We start from the raw sequence: 25501 nt of genomic DNA on the forward strand, positions 1-25501 counted from the left end.
TTGTCTGTGTTTTTAAAATTTATCTATTTTTATGTTATGTGCATTGGTGTTTTGCCTGCATGTATGTCTGTGTAAGGGTGTTGGAACCCATGGAACTGGAGTTACAGACAGTTGTGAGCTGCCATGTGAGTGCTGGGAATTGAACCCACATCCTCTGAAAAAGCAGCCAATGCTCTTAACCACTGAGCCATTACTCCAGCCCTCCACTCTCTCTTTCAATAAAGCCTTGTTGACTGCATATAAGAAAAAAAGTTCAAGAGTTCCCCACGCATGCATTCAGTGTAGTACATTATGCTGTGGTTCTAAGCTTTCTGGTCACCATAGCGCCCCATTGCCTCACTGGGTCCAAGCCAGAAAATTTCACTTCTTCCTGCCCTACACCTGCCTCCATCATCAAGATCATTAAGCCTGACAGAGGCTACCATCTATGTATCTAAGTTAAAGTACTCATGAGATTACAAAACAAATACAGAGCTGTAAGAAAAAAAAATCAGACGACTATAAAGAGATGCTTCATACACAATGGTTTTTTCTAAATCAGAAAAGTCATTCCATGCAACTGACCAAAGGAGAAGAATTTGCAAAAAGAAGTATATGAAGTAAATAAATACCTGGGAATGTTTGGACTACTGTAAATCAAATATAATCCAGTGAAAGAAACTAAACATGCTTTTCCTCTCAAAATACCTGCTTTTTCCCCCTCCCTCAAATGACTACACCCATGGTCCATGAGAGGATTCATCCATGAGTCAGGTCTGCTGGCCCTGAGGAGGGAGACTGGAAAAGAACCAACACTTTGGGAAAACTGAACCAACACTTTGGGAAAACCGTATAAGGACAGGCATAAAGAGCCTTAAAAATGTTTATGCTGGGCTGAGTTGAGAGCTCGGTTGGCATTGCAAGTGTGAGGACCTGAGTTCAAGTCCCCCTAGAACTCACATTTATAAGCCAGGCTTGGTAGCATACTTGGGGGATGCCGACACAAGTAGCTTGCTGGCTAGCCAGCCTAGCATACTTGGTGAGCTCCAAGCCCATGGGAGACACTGTCTCCAGAAACAGCAAGGTAGATGCTTCTTGAGGAATGACAGCTGAGGTTGTGTTCTCTGCTCCTCTGGCCTCAGCGCGCGCACACACACACACACACACACACACACACACACACACGCTGCTGACGGCTCTTCACCCAGGAACTTTCCCTCCAAGCATCAATTCTAGAAACGAACTAGAGACACAGAGCAAAGACATCAGCATGGGGTGTTTATTACCACATTATTGTTAGTATGTTTTTTTAAATGAAGACAAGTTAAATATCAAAACCTTGGGGGAAATGGTCAACACATTTGATATGTCTGTTTGATGGCCTGTTTATTCTGCAGTTGCAGAAACAGCCATGGAGGGTCTCCACGGGTGAAAAGGCCCACGATGATGTAACAGAGAAGGAGGCTAGAAACCAGATACAGTGAGGCTCTAATTCCGTTTTTGCTTTTTAAATTTGTAGTTTGTACTCAACATCATAATGGGACTACGGGAGCCTTAAGGGTTTGTCTGTGATGTCTGAACTTGTGTTATTGTGGGGGACCGTTTGGAGTCCACCCCTGGCACCTCTCCAATCTAAGTCTTTTCCACACTTCCTCCTCCCTAACCCTGCATCCCAGCAGATTCAGCTCCTAACATCCTTTCAGCTGTTCCTCCTTCCTGTTTGCTACTGAAGCCTTCCACGTTTGTGTGGGATTCCCTCACCTGGACATACATCACCTCCCACCAATCACTTGTTGATAGCCTAGAAATGCCCATTAGCCATTTCAGCCACAAAGGGTGAAAATAGACAGATGAACCCCTGAACCAGGTCAATGGTATGGGAGTGTTCCCACCCCACAGCCAGGGTCCTGCTACCTGAGAAAGTGTGACTCGGGGCTTCTCTTCTTTTGGAGGACTCTTGGTGAGGGCCATGACACAAACATACTCTAGAGAACCAAGGGTCCCTTCAGATCAACCTAAGGCCCACCAGAGCTTTTTCAGAATCCTTACCAATGAACCGTGGGTGCTGCCTATCACTTACCAGTAACTCTTGGCCTTCCACTGACTCGGGAGAACTCAGAACAAAGCAAGTGTTCTAGAACCATTTGTGTCTCCAGCACGAGAACACAGTCAAGTAAGCTCTGTCTCAAGGACACAGATGCTCAGCGAGGCCCCGGGGATGCATGCTTTTGTTCCTGGAACTGTCTCTCTTCCCTCTAGAGTTTAGGCAATTTTCAAATTTCAAAGGCTTCTGAAGGGCTTAAGAAAGTACCACAGCTAATGAGGAAGGAAGAGCCTGACTTACAGTCAAGCAGACAGGGATCATCTGTCTGGAAGATTCCCTCAGAGATGGTAGAGACAGGTGTCTGCTGAAGTTTGGAGGCCTGGAAGGAGGTGGCTCCCAGACAATGGGAACACTTGCCCACCCACGCCCCGGAAAGTCTGCCTCAGACAGGTTCCTGCAGGAGCCGGCAAATACACTTCCCTCCCTCTACCACCCACTTCCTTTCTAGCCTCCCCGGGATCCTCCCTCAGTCCTCCCCAGAGTCAGGAATGAGATCCTTCCTCCATCTCTGTGTGCCAAGGGCCCTGCTGAAACTCGCTGGCTCACCAGACAGAACTTCCAAGGAATCATACTTTCATTAAACATTCCAGCCAGTGTCTCTTTTGTTAGGAATTAGCCATTCCAGCCATAAATGATGAAAATAGACAGAGGAGCCCCTGAGCCACAGCAGTGGTATTGGAGGGTTCCCACCCCACAGCCAGGGTCTGGCTGCCTGAGCAATTTGCCTCTTCACCTGCAATGTTCCCAGCGACCTTTCCTGGACGAAATCTCCCTGTGACTCTCCAGCCAGCTCCCCAGACTAATCCTTCCCCAGCTAGCCCATCTGATCTCTTCTGGCAGACTCAGACACACAGCCACATGCCACAAAACAACCCTGCTCATCGCCATCTGTCGTCACCAGCCAGGCTGTAAGTGCCATGGGTACAGGAGCTGGGCCGTAAGCACTCTGTCCTCCTCTCAGGCACATAGACTGTCAACAGACAGCTCCAGTTGCTGAGAAATAGTAGCCAACAAGTCACTCAGCTTTCTAGGAAAGGTCGTGTATGACTACGGCCTGGAAAACTCCGAACATCTGGGGAGATGAGTCAGGCTGTGAAGTGATTGCCTTCAGTCCCCGGAAACCACACAAAACAAGCCAAGCATGGTGGTGGATGCCTGGGATCCCAACACTGGGGAGGCCCAGACAGGCAGGTAACTCCCTGGGACTCCCTGGCCATCCAGCCTAGCTTCCTGGGCAAGATGCAAGCCAGTGATAGATCTTCAGCAAAATCAAAGTGCATATCATCTGAGGAGCAACAACTGAAATTGTCCTCTGGCCAACACACACACACACACACACACACACACACACACACACACACACACACAAAGTGTAAATGTGCACTTGTACACACATGCACACCATATAAAAAGAAACACCCGAATAGAAGCTATACAGTTCCTGACTATATCTACTAGCTCATTATTTTCTTAAAAATACATCCTACTCTCCAAGAATACAAGGCAATGATTCCTTATCTGCAGTTTCAGAATCTAAAAAGCTCAAGGTTGGAGGCAGGAACAGAGAAGTGGAGCACATTTGGCAACAAGACCCAGTTGGAGCTACAATTACTTTTAAAACACTGGCAGTACTTAGTCCGTGCAGACGTTAGACTTCTCTTCGCCGAGCTCTATGTTTGGCTGCAAAAATATTAAGGTATTAATTACAAGATGCTCCCGGGATCCTGCTGGGGGTGTTACATAATCAATGCGCAGCAAGTGAACTATAGTTCTTTTTCTAGATCGCAAATACTTCTGAGTTCCAAAGCCATCTGGCTAGAGTGATTTTACATAAGGGATTTCAGGGATGTGCCTACAGTGTGCCTGGAGTGTCAAAAGTTCCCTGGAGGTGAAGTGCTGGAGTCTGAATTCTCCCTCTCTCTGTCTCTCTCTGTCTCTGTCTCTGTCTCTGTGTGTGTCTCTCTCCCCCTCCGTCTTTCCCCCACTCCTCTCTCCGTGTATGATGTTTAGGGTATATAGAAAAGATCTCACATCATTTCCCCCAATTCTTTGCTTTTGCTTCTGTCTCCCTGTAAGAGAAAACATACTCCCGTCCTCTCCAGGGGCTTTTGAGTAGCTTCCTGAAGGAAAGTCTCTGTTCCACTGATGCCAGCCTTGGCCAAGAGTGGGGAGAGTGTACCAGTTTCTCATCACTGTGACAAAATGTCTGAGCAAAGCAGCTTCAGGGAAGATATATATATATATATATATATATATATATATATATATATATATATATATACATACATACATATATAAACATATATATATGTATATATGTGTGTGTGTGTGTATATATGTATATTTGGCTCGTGGTTTCAAAGGTTTGTCTGTCTTCAAGGGGAAAGGATAGAGAGCTAAACAGCTCACAATGGGTGGGACAGAAAGGGACAGCCCTGGGACACGATATAGTCCCCAAAGATGTACCCCAGGGAATTATTTCCCTCACTGAGCCCCACCTCCTAAAGTTTCTAGAGCCTCCTAAAATGGCCTTCAACCATGAACCTGTGACGTCGTTGCCCAGCCGACATCCCAGGCAGACACATCAGATGCCACATCGGAGCTGTATGATTCAGAATCGTTCTACACCTCAACACCTCTTCTTGCTCCTCTACTGTGGGAATGGCAGGTCCCAGCTGGAGGCTGCCCCTTTCACTTTGACTACAGACTGAAGAAGGCACCATGATTTCACATCACACATAAAAATTAGCTCAAAATAAACTAGTGGCCTAAATTGGAGAACTAAAAACCTCAAAACTCATCGACAAAAAAAAAAGGGGGGTAAATTTTCCTGACCTCGGACTGACCATGGATTCTGAGAGATGACCTGAAGCACAAAAACAACAGAAAAGTATATTGGGCCACATCAAACTTGTAAACGTTTGTTCTTAGAGGACATTATGAAGAGAAAAAAATACAGTAGCTGTAGTATATCCAAGAAGAAGAGAGGCTCATGAAAAACTGGACTTGAATTGCCATTTCTCCACAGGTATACAAATGCCAGCCAGCCCATAAAAATATGCTCAGCATCATTAGTTGATAGGGAAATGCAAGACCACTTCACATTCATGAGGTCAGCCAGTATTTTAAAATTTGAAAACAAGTGGGAAATTATGGAACACTCAGGATTCTGGCATACTGCTGGTGTAATTATGAACCAGCACAACCACTACGGAAAATAATGTTGGAATTCTTCATAACAGTTAAGGCCTTAGGCTATGGGTTGAATGTCCAACACAGAAAGGAAAATAAAAAAAAAAGGGAGATGTTGGGACCTGGCATGGCGGTACACACTTTTAATCCCAGCTCTTGGGAGGCAGGGGCGTGCAGGTTTCTGAGTTCGAGGCCAGCCTGAACTACATTATGAGTTTTAGACCAGCCAGGGCTATATGATGCGACATTGTCTCAGGAAAAAAAAGGAGGAGGAAGAGGAGGAAGAGGAGGAGAAGGAGGAGGAGGAAGAGGAGGAGAAGGAAAAGAAGGAAGGATAGAAGGAAGGAAAGGAAAGAGGAAGGGAAGGAGAGACAGGAAAAGGATAAGGAAGAGGGAGGGAGGGAGGGAGGGAGGGAGGGAGGGAGGGAGGGGAAGAGACAGGAAGAAAGGAGAGAAGAGGAAAATAACAAAAAACTACCATGTAATTTCATGACTCTACCCAGTTACCCCTAGTTGAAAACCCAGAAGTGGGAAACTAGCATTACAACAAGTACATGGGGCTGGCAGGGTAGCTCAGTGGGTAAGGTCTCTTGCCACCCAGCCTGATAACATGAGTTTAATCAGTGGAGCTTAGGTGGTCAGAAGTATTTACTGCAGGTAAAAGGTAGAACAACCCTTATGCCCATCAGTGAAGGAATGGATAATCAAATGGATTATATAAAAGCAAGTATTAGCTATGAAGAAGAATGGAGCACCAGTAGATACTACAGCATAAATGCACCTTGAAAACTAATGCTGAATAGGTAATCAGACACGAAACTTGCTCGTGACTTACGATCCCGTTTATACGAGATCTTCAGGATAGAGAAATCCAAAGAGATGGCTCTCGGATCAGTAATTGGTAGAGGATAAATAAGGGAGACAGACCACTTAGCAGGTGTAGGGGTTCCCTTTTTGGAGATGAAAACATGTTCCAACTAAATAGGACTGCTAGTCCTACAACACTGCGATGCACTGAACTCATAGACAGATTTGCTTTACTGCAGTTAATATTACATCACATCCATGGTTCCTCAATTTCCAAAGGGAGCTGGAGAAAAATAGAGTTGCCAGTTACGGAACCTCGCAAACATTCTAACAAGTGAACAAGAACAATCATAGGTGTGGAGAGACATGGATGTCCATAATTTGAGAAGCAGCCAAGGAAGGGTCAAATTTCACTGTCTTGAAGAACCTAGACTTCAAACCTAAGGTCGGGTGATCTGATCATTGTCCCATGAGTCAAGATGTGGGAAGGTTGGACACACTATTTTCATGGCCCATCTACCGTTTCTGCTGAGGTGGGCATTAGCTGTCATATACAGAGAAGGTCCTGGGCAGTTTCTTTGCCACATGGCTGGGTCTGGCATCTGTTGTGGTCATCAGGGTCCTGGCATGCTAAGGAAATACAGCAGTGGCCTTGGGAATAACAGCGAGTCCCCAATGTCCCTGACATTCTGAGTAATGCTGACACTGGGGACCCCATGTCAGGAGGTGACGGTATGGCTAGGGAGCCCAGCCCAAAGACCATGTAGGAGAGGATGAGGCCCAAAGACCATGTAGGAGAGGATGAGACTGTAGATACAGTGGGGAGTCTCTCTGCTTAAAACTTTGTATTACTATTCAAGGACAAAGAACTAGCCATTGGAGCCTGTATCTTTCCAGGAGAAAGACATCAGATTTGTCACAGGGTCAGTCACAAAGGAGAACTTGGGGACCCGGAGTGAACTATCCTAGAAGGCGGACTCAAGGGCAAAGGATCAGAAACAGCAACTGTGACAGTCTGGAACAGATAACTGGGAAACTACAGCACCTCCCTTGACCTTCACATGGATTCTGTGGATGTGCACACGGACGTGCAGGTGGCTCACTCTCAGATGTCATTCCTCGGGACCTCTACCCACCTTAGCTTGTTGGTTTTGCAACACAGTCTCTCACTTTGTTCCTGAAAGTCCCTGATCCCTCTAAGCTGGCAATGAGCCTCTGAGACCTACCTGGCTCTGCACACCCAGTACTGGGATTAAGAGCACAAACTCCCTTGGCCAGTTTATTTTGGGGGTATATGGGAGTGCTGGGGAACATGCTTGAATGCTCATGCTTGCATGGCAAGCTCTTTGCCCATCTATCCATCTCTCACTGTACAATAGAATCTTAGTAAGAAGAAGAGAGATGCATTAAGTTGAGCTGGTACCCTCAATGACAAGCCAGTCACAGTCCCCGGGAGACTCAGCTAAGTCAATCTGACAGCCAATGGCTGCCTTAGGGGCTTCCTTCCACACTGCAGGGAATGTGGAGAACAGCTTGAAGGGCACCCAGAGAGGCTCTGGAGGAAAACCTCCCATCTGCAGAGAAGCATGAAGTTGCTTTCACAGGATCTGAGAGACCGAGAGACAGGAGGAAGTGCCATCTTACTAAAAAGAAAAACAAAAACAAAAACAAAAAACTAGCCTGGCTGTGAGCCTGGCTCACCTCCTGATCCATCCGACGTCTGCTGCGTCTACTTTGAAGATCCAGAACAAATACAAGATGTTTCTGTTTTGCTACAAGAAAAATACCTTTTAATTTGGTCTCCTCTTTATTTTGTTTCAGTTTTTGTTTTTCCTGTGAAGGGATTGTACAACAGCTCAATTGAAAATAAGACAGGCTGTATTATTCGATGCATGAGAGGACGGTAGTTTATCTCACCAGCTAACTGCTTCCACATCAACTCAGTTGTAAACAGTATATTCTCCATGTTCTTTGAAGCTAGCCTAAAGAATTCAAAAACACGGTGCTCTGTCTCTTACCATTCAGCACGTCCCTTATAACCTTAGCTGGAATGCGCTTTTCACATAAGATGTTTCATTAGCGGAAGCATTCAAAAGTCGAGGTTTGTAGCTACAGAGCAAGAACTCAATACCTGCCGCTAAGGAGACTCATATTTTTCCCTATTAGAAAATCTGGCTAATACCAAAAGGCCAGAGAGCATATGGAGCGGGGCAGAAGTTTTGTAAACTTGCTGCCAATGGCCAAAGTGAGTGAAGAGTAAGTCCCGACTGGCATGAGCTGCTGGTATTTGGGATCTGTCTGTCTCTCCCACACACATAAAGGAAGCCAGTTAATGAAGCCATGTGAAGGTAATGTCAAAACTGAACTTTCAGGGGCTGGGAAAACGGCTTAGCAGACAAGAACAGTTGCTGCTCTTGCAGAGGACTGGAGTTCAGCTGCCGCCACCCACTACAGATTGGCTCATAACCTCTTGTAACTCCAGCTCCAGGGAACCTGAATCCCTCTCTCCAGGCCTCCGTGGGCACCTTTACACACGCGTGAATACACCCACGCAGACACATGGGCACAGACGTAATCGTAAGCAAAAAATCCATTTAAAACCAGCGCTGTGAAAACTGAATGGTAGTGATTCTTCCTCTCTTAGCCCCAACTCTACTTCCCAGACTACCTCATCCAAGGCAGGCATGAGCGAGCATGAGTCTCTCTCCTTAGTGGTGGCATGGGCAGTCAGTCCCCAAGTGTGGTAACAACAGGGAGGGAGGGAGGGAGGGAGAGAGAGAGAGAGAAAGAGAGAGAGAGAGAGAGAGAGAGAGAGAGAGAGAGAGAGAGAGAGAGAGAGAGGCGTGCTACTGAATTCCCATCCTTGAAGCTCAGAACTGCTTGAATTTCCTGGAGTGAGTCTTCCAGGGACCTGCTAGCTGGCAGCATCTGCAGTCCATTCCTCCTCATTTTCACTCTTTCTCCTTCTTTGCTCCCCGTTCCTCTGCCAAAGAACCTTCCGAAAACAGCCAGGCCCTGTTCCCTTCTGAAACACTTCCGTTAGCACATATTAGATACACATAGGAAGAACTTTCATCCATGTTCACCCCTCACCCTCCCTTCTCCCTCCTGATTCCTGCTGCTCTCTATTCTGGCATCTCTACTATTTGTGACCCAATGAGTGTCTTTCGGGTGGCTTCCAACAGCATGCCTGAGAGAGGGACCCCTTACACACAGCTACACCACTGAAGAAAATGTCTCTCCCTCCCCCAGCGACATCAATTGTTTATGGATTCTGAGGGTGAGTGGGACCTCATGCATCACCTCCTCCTCCCTGGTGGAATGGTGATGGACCCAGCTCTTCTGCAGGTAGTCACACTGCAGAATGTTTAAGTATGTCATGGCTGTGTCATGCTCCAAAGACAGAGTTCCATGGTATTCCAGATCTTCTTAGATCCTTCGTGTCCTCTCCTCCACAATGTTCCTTGAGCCTTGGGGAGGTGAACACACATGTCCCATCTATAGCTGAGCATCTAATAGCCAACTTACTCTCCTCAGCACTGTGACCAGTTATGGATCTCCATAGTAACCACTGCTGGGCACTGTTCTAAGAACCCGTGAATATAACTTCCAAGCATTGGTGAAGAGGTCCCTGCAGTCCCATGTAATACAGAGAGCATCCAAGATACAACCCCCGATGCCCTATACACAGTGAAGACAGACTTAGGCTCTATGGCCCATGGAGGCAGCCCACTCAGCACGTCCTCTATCCTGTTTGTGCTCTCCTCATGGAACTTTCTGTCACCCCATCTCTTTCTATCCTCACCAGAGCCTAGAAAGCCAAGCCCAGAGCAGTTCTGGAACTGCCCTGCTGGACATGTGCAATGGGACATGGGTCACCACGGTATCTTATTCACACCTTCACAGTCTTCCCCCTAGTGACAAAACTTAAGGCCTCAGAGGGATCCTGACCTGGAATTCCTAGGAGAGGGAACCCAGGGACAGAGGAGGCAGCTGTTGGAAGGCTCCTCTCCTTCCTGTATGAAGGAGAGACATGCTAGACTAAGGGTGCTCTCAGAATACAATTCAACATGCCAAGCACTGGGTTCACACTCTAAGACCTAAGGACTTCGGAATGATGAAACTTCCTTCCCTTGAAGGTTCCCAGACCTCTTTTCACTGTGGACTTGAACCCAGAGAGGCAAGCAGAGTCCAACAGGAAGAAGGAGAAGAGAGTGAAGCGGAGAGGAAGTAGGGAAGGGAGTCACAGAAGGTAAGCCAGAGAAAGAAAATCTGTTAAAACTAGAGAGGTGGCTGGGCAGTGGTGGCACACACCTTTAATCCCAGCACTCGGGAGGCAGAGGTAGGTGAACCTCTGTGAGTTCAAGGCCAGCCTGGTCTACAAAACGAGTTCCAGGACAGGCTCCAAAAGCTACCCAGAGAAACCCTGTCTCAAAAAAAAAAAAAAAAAAAAAAAAAAAAAAAAAAAAACTAGACATGTTAGACACAGTGACTCACACCTGTAATCTCAGCTACCCAAGAAGCTGAGGCAGGCAGATCACAAGTTTGAGGCCCAGTTGGGTAACAGAGCGAGATTGTCTCAAAATAAATTTTTAAGCAATTAGGATGTGGCATAGTGGTGGAGCGCTTGCCTGGTGTGTGTCAGACCCTGAATTCGATCCCCATCCCCCAGAAGGCTGGCATGATTTTGGTAAGCATACTAGCATATCATTTCCATGGGATACTGGCTTAGAAGGAATGATGATTTTTAAGTTTGTCACCTATATTCTTCATCTGAAATTCCATTTCTGGACTCAGTACCTTCCCTGCTTACTTGTAAGTAGGTAAGAGATTTGCAAACCAGTAGCCTTTTGTAACTGAGCAGAATCTTGAACTTAGGGATAAATTTCACAAAGGGACTCAGTGGGGGTGGAGGGGAGTCTGTAACTATTTGTTACTAAGCGGATTTTGAGTTACCAATTTTATCAAAAAAATCAGGAAATAATGAATATGGTATTTCATGTTTGAATAAAAATAATGCATTTATAGTATGAACACTGTGGCAATTATTGCTTTTATTTTTTCCTGAGAAGCTGTACCTGGCATGCTTCACTCATATGAACTTCTTGCTAGGCACTGTGCACTATGAGGATGTCAAAAAGGCATTAAGTAAACAGCTGGCTGTATCTTTTAAGCAACAGAGTGCTTAATAAGGCTTTGCAAGAGAGAAACAAAATTTGGAGCAGCAAGGGGATTATTTCCAGATCATCAGTAGGCTGTGTTGGACTTGAACTCAGAGCCAGTAACTTACCGTCTAAAGGGCTTTGTGCACATTTCCTAAATGAGTGTTGCGTGTCTGAGAGCGTGGTGTGGGATGAAATAGGATCGTGTATGTTTAAGAAAAGACTCACAGGCTGGGAATGCAGTTCACTGGTACAGTGCTTGGTGAGGGTGCAGGAGGCCCCAGGTTCCCTCCCCAGCACTGCCAACATCATCAACAACAATAATAATGACAATTGCAGGAAGAACACGCTTCCATTACCTCCAGAGATAAGCCCTTTCCTGACATCTTGTCAACCTGCTAGCAGGATTCAAAGTCTTCCCCTCACTGAAGCAAAACAAAAAAGGAAGAAAGCATTGCCAAAAGGTGAATTTCACTGTTCAAACACGCCCAGCCCAACGCCCTGTTTGTCCCATGTGTCTGGGCAGTGGATGGATACTCAGCAAGCCCAAGCTTTTGGCATTTCTATTTGAGAATGCGGGGTGAGTTTATTGGGTTAAAATCAGCTTTGTTTGGGTTTGCACCGGCCTTGTTCCCTGGGAGCCCCACATGGGGCGCCAACATGGCCTGGAAGAGGGGCATGTCAAGTGCCCCCCACCTCGCATTGTTACTGCGCAGTGAACTGGAGTCTCCGAGGGGAAGGGGGGGGAAAAAAGGAATTCCTCACTTCCATCCTGACTGGGATTCCCCTTTTCTTCAGTAGCTCCAAGCTGCAGTAATCCGTATTCACCGCGCCCAGCCCCGGGTTCTCTGGAGTTCTCGGGCTCTCTGTCATTGTAGTCTTATCTGCGCCTGCTTCTTCCAATGGCGCGTCTTGGGAGCTCTTTCACGACCAAAAAAAAAAAAAAAAAAAAAAAAAAAGGGCCAGCTCCATAATGGCCGGCGTGGCCCCTTTCTTCTCTCTCTCCCTCTCTCTTTCTCTCACTCTTTTCTTAAGCTTTCCGACCGAGCCGGGCTATTTAATCTTCCTGAGCTGTTCAAGATGTCACTTACCTCTGATGGTGGGGACAAAGGAAATACTTCCACAGTGAATGCCCGGCGGAGCTGAATGCCTCGGGCTGCTTTGAAGAGGGTTCTTGGAAGTCTGTTTCGGCAGAGTGGCCTGAGCGTAGATCTTTTTGTGCTGTGGCCTGCGTGCCTCCCAGCCAGCCACACCAGAGACATTTCGCATAAAGGACACTGAAGGGCTTTGTCGGTGGCAGAACCCAGTTCAAACCCCAGCTCAGGCTCGGGCAAATCAATCACTTAATTGTCCTGGGCCTCAGTTTCCTTCTCTGTGAAGATGTAGGGATGATGGCATCTGTTTCTTTCTTTGTACAGTACAAATGTGAACAGTTCCCATGTGAGTTTGGAAGACCAGAACGCTGCTTGCTTACTGGAAGGTGCACACACTCTCTATCCCTCCCTGGAAATCTACAGTGTAATTAAGTGAGTGATTACGTAAGTTCCTGGCAACGAGTGGGCTAGCCTGTGGAATTCTGGAAAGGAGCACGGAGTTTCGTTAATTAATGAATAAGTGCAGGGGTCACAGGCTGACAACGTTTGCCACCTTTGACCTTTCTCCCCACATCAAATGTGTCACGGAGCCTTGTTGGTTCGGCTTTGGACAAGCCCTTCTGTGTTGCTGCCTGACACCAGTCAGGCCCAACCTCAGAAGGTCTCTCCAGGGCACAAACGAGAAGGTCGCCCACTGCTCCGGAACACTTTGCGTCTTCCTGTTACCTGCCGAGTAAAAGGCAGATCCTCACCTCACTTTCAAGGCCTTGGATGACCTGCTTATTTCCCCAGCCTCTCACCCACCCCCTTCCACGAACCCTGCACTTCAACCAAGGTGTCCTCTGCCCACTGAGACATTTTTCTGCGGCATAAAACGAAGTCTTTCCCTCCCACAAGTGGACACTCAAATGTCACCGTCATCCTCTAGGCCCAGTTCCTTCTTGTACTGCAGGCTTTCCTTCTGTGACTCAGTTTCACTCAATAAATAGCTTCTTCATTTCTCCTTGAGCAAGAGACCAAGTCTCTAAGGTGAATAGGCCACAGCCCCTGCCCTTAAACTGGACACCATTTACTGGGTGCCTACCTTCCTCTTTTTGCTTTTAGAAGCCCCTGTCCAATTCCCTGAAGCAGTCTGAGGTACCTGCTCACACTCACATATCCTCCTGCCCCGGCTGTGAAGACAAATTCAAGCTCTAAGAGACTGATGAAACAATTCCCATCTTTCGCATGCTTAGCCATTGCATGTTATGGGACGCAGACCCTGTTCCCATTCTTCAGATGACAAAACTGAGACCCGGACAGATACGCCCAACTGGGCTCAAACCATGCAGGGGTATCAAATGCCTTTCCCACCTACAAAGCGATGCTCTGGCCTTACCCAAGATCAAATGAGGAGACTTTAAGGTAACTGAAATAACTGCTATAGTATTCTACTGCTCGGGGACAATACTACCCTAGGTAAATGCCCCAAGGCCAGTCTGGCCCCTGAGGACCTCCCCGCTCTGGCACTAACCTGGGTGGTGGACTGCTCCCGCCCTGTAGCTGAAGGACACATCATACACCTTCCCCAAGGCCCCGCGTGCAGCCAGGGCCAGCGGACCCTTCCCGAGCAGTGTACAACTCTTCATTTCCCATATCAATCATGAGAACAAGTTGAAGTTCAGATAAAGGCAGCTTGGTTTCCCCTAATTGTTCAGGATTTAGACTGACTGTTTGCACTGCAGACTGTGGCCACTGGGTTCCCGGCGGGGGGCTGTGGCCGGCTCTTTCTCTAACAAACCCGTGTTCATGCGTCCATTCAGATCCATCACCCTGAGATAAACTGTGAATATTGTCCTTTGTCGCCGCTGCATTCTTCCCGGCATTGTGGGGGCACTATTTACGGATTTAAAGGTTCATTTGCACAATTCTTTTGTCAGCCGCCCGGGCCGCAGAATGGCAAAGCGAGAGCTACCTCTCCTTTCTGGGTTACTGCCCCAGCTCTCTCTGAGCAGAATGGACATGCCTGCCCTGGACTTAGCATGAAGAATGTCATTTCGAAAATTACATTTTTTAAATGACCTGTCTGCTTCCGTGGCCAGGGGGGTCACCAGTTCACAGAGGGCGGGGGATTTAGGTGCAGGGCTCCTACCCCTTCTACCAGGAGCCTTTGCAAAACAACTCGGAGTAACAACGAAGGGCATCATGACTATGGCCTGGACTGAGCACTTCCTGCTGCAGGCTCCCGGCCCCACCCTACTTGGGCCTCGAGCTTTTAGATTAGTATTATTAGTCTTGTGTTTGCAGAGAAGGAAACTGAGTCTTTGAAAGTTAGGGGTCACTCAACAAGAGAAAGTCAGAGCAGAGTTTCCACTCTAGGGCTTTTCTGACTCCAGTCTGGGCCCCTCGGCCCGTCCCCTGCTATTTCCTAAGGTTTCCTTTGGACCGATGCAAGGCGTCTGAATAAAGCAGTAGGGTTTGAACCCGAAACAATGCAACCAGGAGATGCGTGTGGCCAGCTTGCAGAGAACATAAGCACACTATTGTCTCCGTGACTCCCGCAGCTCTGGGACCTCCCTCGGGAGCCTCCCTCCTCCTCCTCCTCCTCCTCCTCCTCCTCCTCCTCCTCCTCCTCCTCCTCCTCCTCCTCCTCCTCTGGGATATTACTCGGCTCTCCCCGCTTGGGACAGCTCCGGAATGGCATTCTGTCCCCTTTGTGGTGACTCCTAATTATAAGCTCTGTCTGCTCCCCACCCCTAGAGTGCAGGCCCCCTGAGGATAGGCTTGTCCTTTCCTCTCTGGGTCTCCAGTGGGCAGCTTCAACCCCGGCTCTCTCCTCTCTCTCTCTCTCTCACACACACACACACACACACACACACACACACACACACACGCGCGCGCGCGCGGTGAACACAGATTGGAGATGAAGGGGGGAAATGGCTTTTGTGACATAGGAGGGCTCCTGGAAATCTCACAGAGGAAAAAAACATACTGGGCATGGGTGGTCACATCCTACAGCTTTGCTGGAAGAGGTGGAGGCAAACCAGGAGGTACAGATCCTTCTGTGAGTCTATGGGCTTACTTGCAGAAGATGGAAGGGGAAAACAAAATTGAAAAAAAAAAAAAAAAAAGGAAAAAAATTTTTACCCAGAGCCCCACAAAGTGCTAATCTGATTTTTAGTAAAAAATTGGCTTTTATCTCTTTTGTGAAACTACCCCCAAACTTTCTCTTACTCATAATGCATCCTGTACCACAAAGGCGTCTCTCTCTCTCATGACAGTGGATGAAATGAAAGGAAAAAAAAAATTAAAAGTAAAGATGAAGTGAGGATGTGTGGGGCTTGGCACTGGAAAACATGAAGTGAGAGTTGTTCATTTTATTTTGTAAAGCTGAGCCACGGAAATTTATTTGTGGCACTGTGATAAAGAAATGCCATATTTTTTTTAAAGTGTGTGTGTGTTTGTAGTGTGTGTGTATTTAGTACGTGTGAGTAGTGCCTGTAGATTGTGTATAGTGTGTGCAGTGTGTACTGTGTGTAGTGTGTGTATATAGTGTGTGTGCATGGTATATGTGTATATGCAGTGTGTACAGTGTTTGTATATGTAGTGTGTGTGTACTATTTGTGTATGGTATATGTGTAGTATTTGTGTATATAGTGTGTGTGTATGTGTCGTTTGTGTATATAGTGTGTGTATCTGGTATGTGTGTATGTGTTGTGTGTATATGTATTGTCTGTGGGTGTGTGTGTGTTTGAACATGTGGAGATCAGAAGACAATTTCTCAGGAGTCTAATCTTTCTCACTGAGGCAGGGTCTCTGCTGTTTGCCACTGCACAGTGTATTTTAGCCCCGCTGGCTCACAACCTTCCAGACAATTCTCCGGTCTCGGCTTGCCACCTTGCCTTAGGGGTGCTGGGATTATAGATGTGTACCACAGCATCTAGCTTTTTCCATGGATTCTGAAGACTGAATTTGAACCAGCAGGCTTTCTGGACTTTTATCCACTGAGCCATCTCTCTGGCCCAAGAATTGCAGTATCTTCCAAGTCTCAGTGAATTTGAAAATGCATAATACCATGCAAGACTGCATAATGAATTCAATGCTAACTAGATGTAAAGGACATGTTTAGGGTCCAGTTACTGCTTCTGCACAGAGGTCAAGAGTGTGTGCTGCTCTTAAAGGTTGTTCTCACCCTGATTTGCAGATGACGGTGAGGTCCACACTCTGGCCTAAAATAGCGTGTGACAGTGTTTTGTAGTACATAGGAAAACACATCCATTCTCTAGAAGACGGTGAACTAGGTGAAAGACTGTTGATTGAGAAGACTAGGTAAGGGTGCTTAGTGAACAAGCATGAAGATGTGAGTTCAAATCCCAGCATCCCAGTGACTACACATATGCTGCAACCCCAGCACTGCAAGGGGGTAAAGACAGGAGGGTCCGTGGAGCTCAGTGGCCACCAGTCTAGCTCCAAGTTCCATGAGAGAGCCTGTCGCAAGGGAAGAAGGTAGAGGCCGCTGCCCACCTCTGCCCTCCACATTGCAACTTCTAACAAAATTAATTGATCTATTCTTTCACAGTTTCAAAGACACATGTAATGTTTTCTGATTGTACTTTCCCCATTACCCTCTCTATCTCACCCCATCCCACACGAATCCCTTTAAATCCCAACAACACTGCTTCCTACCGTCATATTTTCTTTTTTGTGACCCACTACATTTGATTACAGCTGCCCACTTGAACGTGTGTAGTAAGCTATTTACTTAAGCAAGAGTCACTGACTAGTGGCTACATACTGAGGACTAGGTGATAAGTTTTGAATCCCTGGTTATTGGATATCCATGGCTGCTGCCGGTGTAATAAGCCAATCAAACCAAATTAATAAATCCAGGTTTAATCCCAGCAGAGCATTCCTGGGTGGTCCCAGGGCAAGAGAAGCCATGAAGGGGAACCATGAGGGGAAGTCTTGGTGGTTTGATAATATGTCCACATATCAAAACAACAACAGGTTCCCCAATGGGGCCTATGAGAGCAATTGGTTCCTTCCAAAACAGTGATGCTGCTATTGTACCTGTGGGCACGTCTTGCCTGGCAAGTCAGTGTTCTAGTTCCCAGAGTTCACAGGTAGGTCGGACTATAGATCTCTAATGATTTTCCTCTCCCATGAGTCGGCATAGCAGCTTCTTAAACTAGATTACCCAAGCTTGTTGATAAAGAATTCCATGAATATATCAGTGCTATAATGTCCACTTTTAAAAACCCTCAGAATAGGGTTGGGGATTTAGCTCAGTGGTAGAGCGCTTGCCTAGCAAGCACAAGGCCCTGGGTTCAGTCCTCAGCTCTGGAAAAAGAGAAAAAAAAAAAAACCCTCAGAATACATGTAAATGGCCCTGGGATCCATCAAAAATAAAAAGTATCAGGGCTAGAGATGGAGCTCGCCGGTTAAGAGCAGTCGTTGCTTTTGCAGAAGAACTGGGTTTGGTTCCCAATGCCTGGCAGCTCACAGACACTTGAAACTCCAGTCCCCAGGCATCCAATGGCCTCTTCTGACTTCCAAGAATATCAGGCACACATGCAGTATATGTACGCACATATGCACATGCAGACAAAATGCTCACATGCACACACATTAAATAAATAAATCTTAAAAAATGATTAACACAACCATGGACATGTATACATCCATAGAAAGTTGCCATTGACACCAGTGGCCTTCAAATTTGGACACAACTGTCATGGTTCTGTCCTTTGCCAATTACTTATTACATTAGTTTGCTCAGCACATTTCTAATGGGCACCTGAACTGTGTAAGATGCTACACTATTCACTAAAGGGACTGCCATGAGGAAGGTGGCCCTGGCCCCTGACTCTGACCTTCTAGAGCTTGCACACCTCAGGCAGTTAGCAAGGGAGGTGGACAGAATCAGTTACTCACAGAAATGACAGTGGATGCACCAAGGCAGATGTCAGCAAACTCCATTAGAATGTAACAGAGTGACAAAATGTATTATGAGTATTGAGAAGGCTTCAGAACATTCCATGAGTACATGACATTTATGTCAAGCATCACGACTATGGACTATGGCACTAACATCCCATAGGATTTAATGTTGTGACTTCTTCGGCCCTCTTGCATGCCACCCACAAAGCTGGAGCCGCCAGGTGGCTGATTTGACCTGAAGGGTTATGATGGAAGTAGAGAGGTTAACCTTAACCCTTGGTCTAGAAGTGAATCCTGGCTATGTTTAACTCTTTGTCCTGGGGTTTTTATCCCTACAATGAAACACCATGACCAAGGCAACTTGGGGAGGAAAGGGTTCATTTCAGCTTACACTTCCAGGTGACAGTCCATCACTGAGGAAGCCAAGGGAGGAACTCAACCCATATTGGCATCATGAATAAACCAATGTAGGGATGCAAAGCAAAAAGACAGGAGACTGTGAAAAATGTACGCATGCTTACATATGTGCATGCGTGTGCTTGCTAGCTTGTATAAAATTGTCATGGTTGACGGAGGTTAGGAAAAGATGTGGCTTAACTAGTTTCATGCTCTTAAAAAGCTGATGATCATCTTCGAAAGAAGGACTTGGAGGCGGGAAGGTAGGAGAATACTAAAAGTAACACAATTGAAAGCATTGGCAGGAACGGCTGATGGAAGGAGAGGAATTCCAGCGATGAGAAAGACGCAAACTACAGACAGCTCCACATCTACGGATTCAACCACTCAGGAGGGAAACCATGGAAAAACATATGTACACTACACACAAATACAGTGCTGCTTTGCATCAAGATACTTGAATGTCTGAGGATTTGGGGGTCTGGGGTTCCTCAAATCCATTTCAGAGATAAGGAGGAAAGACTGTAGTAGAACGTAGTGATCAGATGAGAAAGGGAGAAAAAAAAGAAGTGAAATAAGGTGAGAAAGATGGCATCCCCAAGATTGAAGACTTCCGGGGGGGGGGGTGGTAAATGATGGCGGAATGAACCATGTAATCGAAACCCCCAAGGACAACCATCATGAAGGAAACATTGTTCACTTCTGTGTCAGACAGATCGAGCACTGTGATTGTTTGCACCACTCCAGTGGTGGTTTCTTGTGAGTGGCTGGCTGAACTCAGAGGTTTTGAAACTTGCCAAGTGATCAGTATTCAGGTAGCATCCCATGTTCCAGTTTCTCTGAGTGTTCTGGACGCAGAGATCTACGGACAAATGGATTTTCTTCATTTGTTTCTATTTCCTATGATGTATCTGTTTATGTTGTGAATATCACCTAGACCACCTAGAAGAATCAAACCAGCTTGCGGGGGGGGGGGGGGGGGTATTCTCTCTATTTTTGCTTCTAGGTATGTTCCTTCCTTGCCCCATGGCTGTGTAACAAAGTATCACAAATGAGGTGATCTAATACAAAATAAATTTATTCTGAAATCTAGAAATCCAAACTTAATGTCTTTTCTCCTTCCAGTTGACCAGGAGATATTTCCCTGCCTATGCCTGGTGTGAGTAACTCTAGGCACTCCTCAGTGTATGACTAAATAATTGTAGCCTCTGATTCTCTCTTCATACAGTCATCTTTCCCCCTGTGTGTCTCTTGATCCAAATTTTCTTGTTTCTTCCTGTAGATTTTTCACATGATTCCTAATGACTCAAACCAGTAGTTTCTACTTATGGAGTATGACATTTCAAGACATATATAATGCACATGATCAGATCAGATCAATTAACATATTTATAGCATATTCATCATCCCCAATACTTCTCACTCTATGTGTTGGGAACATTCAAAACCCTTCCTACTTGTAATTACAGGATATAGAAGTCATTGTTGTCAAACACAGTTGTCCTAACTACCATGGGTCATTAGCATCATCTTTCCTCTGGAACAGCCCTGTCATCTGTAACTACCCTCTCCCCATCACTGTTTCCCCTACATCTTTACCAGATTCTGCCACCTATCATTCTACTTCTGTGAGGTCAACTCATCAGTTTCTACACCTGTATGTAGGAGATTTATTAGAATCACTTACAGGCTGTGGTCCAGCTAATCCAACAATGGCTGTCTATGAATGGAAGGTCCAAGGATCCAGTAGTTATTCAATCCACAAGGCTGGACATCTCAGCTGGTCTTCAGTAGACACTGGAATCCTGAAGAAACCGGCTCTAACCCCAGTGAAGAAATGTGCTTACCAGCAGGGGTGAAAGTAGGCAGGCAAAGACAGAAAAGCCTCCTTCTTCCATGTCCTTTAGATAGACTTTCAGAAAAAGGCTTGGCCCATTCTTCCCACCTCAAAGATCTGGATTGGAAGTAGATCTTCCCACTTGAAATGATATAATTAAGCAAAATTCCCTCACAGGTGTGCCCAGTCATTTTGGGATTTTAGTTCATTCTAGATGTAGTCAAGTAGACAACCAAAAATAGCCATGACAGTCTGTTTTTCATCCATGTGGTACATGCCTGAGAGAAACAATTTAAGAGGAGGACTTATTTTGGTTCAGGGCCAGATTAGCTGACTCCACATTTTGCATCAAGGGAAGGCAGGATATCACGGCAGTAGGAATGTGTGGTAAGAGTTCTAGCTTGTGATGGTCAGGAAGCAGAGAGCAAAGGGAGAGTACTGGGGACTGAGTATAGCCTTCAAAGCCAAGCCTGCATCAGGTCCCACCTCCTTATAGCCCATTAAGCCACAAATTCAATGAATGCATTAATCCATTGCTGAAGTTGCTGTCCTCTTGATCCAGTCACCAGCTAGCGACCAGTCTTCCCCCCATGAACCTTAATCAGGGGGTCTGTCTTTCTGTAGCTGACTAACTCATTGATGTCAACATCGTCCATTCCATTTATGTTACTTCAAATGACATAATTGCATTCTTTTTTTTAAACAACTAAAAATATTCTACCCTGTGTGTTGATACTGCATTCTCTTTATCTGTTCATCTATTGCTAAGCATGTAGACTGAACTGATGTCTTGACTGTAAACATATGATGCAGCTATCTCTTTAATATACCAACCCAGCTTCCTTTGGCTATCCACTCAAGTGCTAGGACCAGATCATATGGTCATTTCTATGTCTGGTTTTTGAGGTACCACTCTACTATCTTATGTAATGGCCACACTTGTTAAATTTCCTACTAACAGTTGGAATTCTCACCTGCATTTTAGGCAAGCTCCTCCCCCACTTCCTTGTTATTTATATTTTTGAGGCAGTCATTGAAAGAAAGTTAGATGATACATCGCTGTGACTTTTCTTAGCATTTCCATGACAGCGCATGATGTGAACATTTTTTTTTTCAGTATACTTGTCACCACTTGTACAACTCTAAGAACTGTCTACTCAGGGGCTGGAGAGATAGGTCATGGATTAAGAGCACCTACTGCTCTTGAAAAAGAACCTTGATTCTCAGTAACCACATGGCAACCCACAACCATCTGTAACTTGAGTTCCAGGGAATCTGACACCCTTTTTTGTTTTCCAAGGTTAGCAGGCATGCACATGGTACATATACATATCATGAAGTCAAAATTACACATAAAATTAAAATAAATATTTTTAAAAGAATTGTCAATTCAGGTCATTTGCCCATTTCTTTAAAAACATATTGGTTAATCCTGCTCTTTTACAATTTCATGCATTTATATAGTTCATTCTGTGACTCTATCCTCAACATACCCTCTCTAGTTGCTGTAGCATCTCTCAAATCACACCTACCCCTACCAGTCCTTTGGTTTTTGTTTTTTTCATCACCCATTTTATTTAACCAGGACTATCTGTGCGAGCATTGGATCAGAACTATTCATTATAACCTAATGGTGTCCCTGGTAGGTGCAGAACTGAAGACAATGACTCCCTCTGTCCACTGAGCCTTTCCTCCATCCATGCCAGACTCAACAAGCTTATTCTTTTTTTTTTTTTTTTTTTTTTTTTTTTTTTTTTTTTTTTTTAAAGATTTTATTTATTTATTATGTATACAGTGTTCTGTCTGCACATATCCCTGCAGGCCAGAAGAGGGCGCCAGATCTCATTACAGATGGTTGTGAGCCACCATGTGGTTGCTGGGAATTGAACTCAGGACCTTTGGAAGAGCAAGCAGTGCTCTTAACCTCTGAGCCATCTCTCCAGCCCAACAAGCTTATTCTTACACAGACCTGGTGCTGACGTCCATGGCTGCTGAGTTCATGGTTGCCATGGCTGTGTCTTGCCCCAAAAGTCATTTCCTCATTTTGGAAATCAAATTGCTTCTTGTTGTTAGACCTTCATATTCTAGATATTATTCTCTGGTCAGATGGGTGAGTTGGAAATACTTTCTCTCTCCCTATCTTCTCCCTTCTTATAAGGACACTAGTCATGCCAAATTAGGAACCACCCTACCATAATATGGCCTGATATTACTAATAAAATCAGGAACAACTCTATTTCCAAACAAGGTCATATTTACAGAGTAAAAGTTGGGCCTTTAATATAACATTTTGGGGGGGAGGGAGCTAACATGTTATAACTGCATAACACCGAGTGGAGAAATGTTCACTATAGAATTTGAAAACATGTGATAGGACCAAAGTAGGGACCAGTTTTCCCATCTATACGTCAGTCCAGAGTCATCCTTGGTACATTCATTGTTCCATAATGAGAAGTTTAATTTTGGTTCTTGGCTGTGTTGCCAAGAGAGGAGATAATGTTGGTAAGGTTGCATATTTAGGAACTGTCCTCACAGAGTTATCTTAACCACACTGTTCCTCTCTCCCAAGTTTAATTCCAGCCCATATTCAAAGAGAGAACTCCAAGCCTTCTGGTTATGGTGGTATATAACTGTATTCTAAGGTATGGGTAGGATTGTGAGTTCTAGGCTAGCCTAGGCTACATAACAAATTCTTGACCAGCCTGGGCTACATAGGGAGACTCCCCCTTCTCTCTCTCTCTCTCTCTCTCTCTCTCTCTCTCTCTCTCTCTCTCTCTCATACACACACATACACACACACACACACACACACACACACACACACACACACACAACAAACACAGAGGGGGGGTGGTAATGAGAATGGAAAACAAACCACAAGCTCTTCCCTAATTTTCTAAATGTTAGAGACGAGACAAGTTGTCATGAAGCCACTCCACAAACACCTACTGTATGCTTACCTACATCCACCCTAGGGATAGATGGGATCTAGGAGTGAGCCTGGATGCCCATCGGAATACAAGCCCTGAGAGCTCCACGCTTAGTGTTCTGATTTGAGTGTGATTTGTCCAGCTGAACTCATGCTGGAGTTTAAGCCCCAAAGTCATAGTTAATGCTATTAAGAAGGTAGAAACTTAATCCGCCTATTGTATTTAAAGGTGAGGCTTTGGGGAAGTGATTAGATTATTAGATTAAGCCACTAGGGTGGAACCCACCCACGCTCCTCCCATAAAATAATCCTAATGGCTTTATAAGGAGAAGGAGGGGGGCTATACACAGAGACACACAGGTCGCCTGTTATGACATGTATGTGGTCAGGAGAGTCTTCTGTATCATGTTGCTAGACCTTCCTGCCTTCAAAGCTAAGAGGTCAGATGGGTACCGTGGCAATACACCTTTGATCCCAGCACTTGGGAAGCAGAGACAGGTGGGTTTCTGTAATTTTGAGGCCAGCCTGGTCTTATATATATTAACCCTAAGGATAGTTAGGCTCTAGAGATGAGCCTGGAAACACATCTGAGTCCCTTGCCCTCAGAGCTTCTTGCCTCATGCTTTGATTTGAATTTGATTTGATTGAATTTGATTAAGCCCTGGGACAACCAGGACTACATAGTAAGACTCTGCCTCAAAAGAAAAAGAAAAGGAGAAAGAATGAGAAAAACAAAAACAAAAAACCCTTGACAGTCCATAAACCTCTTTACTTTATAAACTAGGCTGCCTGAGATATTCATCACAGTAATGACAAACAAACTAATATATCTAGCAAGAGAAGCCAGACAAACACAGAAAGAGTCAGATGTATGCTAAGCAGGTAGAACTATTATCAGAAAGAACATATGCTCTATTTCCACACAACCGCATTGTGAGCACAACCTCATTCTACTCATTACTTTCCCTGTAGATGTTCCCAAGCAACTTAAGGAAGGGATTGATTTTCACTCACCATTGGAGAGGAATCCAGTTCACTGTGGTGATGAAGGCACAGTCACAGGTGACGGGCAGCAGGAAAGTGCTCTTGGAATAACTCACGTCCTCTCAGAGGCCAGGCAGAAAGCAAGACTAGGCTATTAGCTTCAAGCCCTGGTGACCCGCTGGAGCAGGAGAGCTCCATCTCCTCAGGGTTTGACTACCCCAACACAGCTCCATCTGCTGGCCACTGAGATGTTCAGACATGTGAGCCTGTGAGGGGATAGTTCCCATCCAGCCTGAAAATACCCCGAGTGGCTGATCACCTTCTGAGCCAGCCAGGGTAGTTATTCCTGCCCCTTTTGAAAAGTGTCTTTATTTCATTATTTTTAAAGATTTTTTTTTTAATTTCTTTCCATGGGGCGGGGGAGACAGGAAGAGGGATGTGAGGGGGGGATCTGTGGTTGGAATGTAAAATGAATAAAAAAAAATTTTAAGTAAAAATATTTCATTATATGTAGGCATGTGTGTCTATGTGGAGGTATGTGCCCATGAATGCAGCTGGCAACGGAGGCCAGAAGAGGGTGTCAGGTCCCCTGGACCTGGAATTACAGGCTGTTGTAAGCTGCCCCACTTGGGTGCTAGAAATCACACTGATGTCCTCTGCCAAAGCAATCTCTCCTTCCCCTAAATGTCTCTTCTTACAGTTTTCTGGTTCATTGTTCATTGCTGCTGGCCATTTCCTCAAAGAACAAAGTGCCTTTTTTTTCCCTTTGCATGTGTCTCTCCTGATGAGTTCTCACTGCCACATGTAGCTGGGGAACAGCTAAAGAAAGGGTCTACTACCTACACTCTACACACTATAGCCCACAGCTTCAAAGTCTTTTGGCCCCATGTCCTGTGAGTGGGTTGAAAATGGCAACTCTTAATGCCTTAGTAAGCCTTTCAAGACTTCATTTACTCCTCTGTGTACCAGGAACTAAAGTAACCTAGAATTGTTGGAAGGTTAGAGAAAAGAAAAGATTTAGGCTGGGCGGTGGTGGCACAAGCCCTTAAACCCAGCACTTGGGAGGCAGAGGCAGGCGGATCTCTGTAAGTTCGAGGC

General features: G+C 45.6%; 1 long non-coding RNA gene across 2 annotated transcripts; it reads left to right on the plus strand.

Annotated features, from left to right (window-relative positions):
• Nucleotides 1-2143: 2143 nt before the first annotated feature.
• LOC131897492 (uncharacterized) lies at nucleotides 2144-24724 on the plus strand. Of its 2 annotated transcripts, XR_009375708.1 has the most exons (4): nucleotides 2144-2991; nucleotides 3608-3779; nucleotides 10222-10334; nucleotides 24392-24724. It is a non-coding gene; the product is annotated as an uncharacterized LOC131897492 (long non-coding RNA). The 2 variants fall into 2 exon arrangements; XR_009375707.1 differs by lacking the exon at nucleotides 2144-2991 and having other exon boundaries at nucleotides 3422-3779.
• The last annotated feature ends 777 nt before the right edge of the window (nucleotides 24725-25501 follow it).

Source organism: Peromyscus eremicus, chromosome 22 (assembly GCF_949786415.1).
Source record: "Peromyscus eremicus chromosome 22, PerEre_H2_v1, whole genome shotgun sequence".
NCBI lineage: Eukaryota > Metazoa > Chordata > Mammalia > Rodentia > Cricetidae > Peromyscus > Peromyscus eremicus.